This window comes from Cynara cardunculus (assembly GCF_001531365.2).
Source record: "Cynara cardunculus var. scolymus isolate 2C chromosome LG 12, CcrdV1, whole genome shotgun sequence".
In the NCBI taxonomy this organism is placed as follows: Eukaryota; Viridiplantae; Streptophyta; class Magnoliopsida; order Asterales; family Asteraceae; genus Cynara; species Cynara cardunculus.
This window is the reverse complement of record NC_037539.1, coordinates 20,183,758-20,184,782: the sequence shown is the minus strand read 5'-3', so window position 1 is coordinate 20,184,782 and position 1,025 is coordinate 20,183,758.

Here is a 1,025-nt window from a genome sequence, read left to right as displayed (position 1 = left end):
AAGTCAAGTCAAGCTGTCTATGATCATCGATGTTCAAATGGGTCTTGAGGATAGCCAGAAAATTATCAATCTCAAAAGACCTAATCAAGAGCTTGAAGACRTTGATGGTTACCCAGTATACATGGTTCTTGAAAATCATGAGTTCGGAGTCATTTACTTTGCTCAACTTCAGATGAAAAAGTTTATGAGATTCAGTGAACTAAATAAATACTCTGATGGTATGATCAGGTTGGTGAAGAGGACATTAGACTCAAAGCTGATGAATAATGAAAAGGCTGTGGAATCCGAGCGAATGAATGTCAAAGAAAGATATCTGCTCGTCAATGCTATCAATCTGCTCGAGGAGAAAATTCAATACCAAAATGCTCTGAGAAGGTTTGAGAAGATTCTTGGACTGCGCAAAACGAAATTTACAAGAGTCCAAACTTGAATCCAAAGGGGGAGAATGTTGGGTTCAAGATTAGAGCTAAAGTGTTGTATTCAAGTTTCTTCATTTACTTAGCTTTATTGTAATTAGTTTAGTTTTATTTCCTTAGTATAAATAGTCTTTTCTTTGTAATTGTAATTACACAATTGATTACGTCATTAATCAGAAAAGGTGATTTGACAGCAAAGTAATTCTCTCTCTTCAATCTATCTTACATTCATCTTTGTTATTGAGATTTGATGAAGATTACTTCAAGATTCGTATGAAATTTGAACTTTTCAGTAGGAATGGCAAAGGTTGTAGAATTACCTCTCTCTCTATCTCTCTCTCTCTATATATATATATATATATATATATATACACTAGAAGGGTACTCGCGTGATGCAGCGAGATAAATCTTGATTTTAATATTTTATTTTATTTTTTATCTCAATCGATGTTATAGCATGGTATTATGTGATTTTGAAAAGGTGATGATATTTTTATTTTTGAATAAAATATAAATTTGAATATATCATAAAAATTTGTCAAATATATCGATATTAATATCAAATTAACTATTTAAAAAATTTATTTTTTGTGTAATTATTTAATTCAT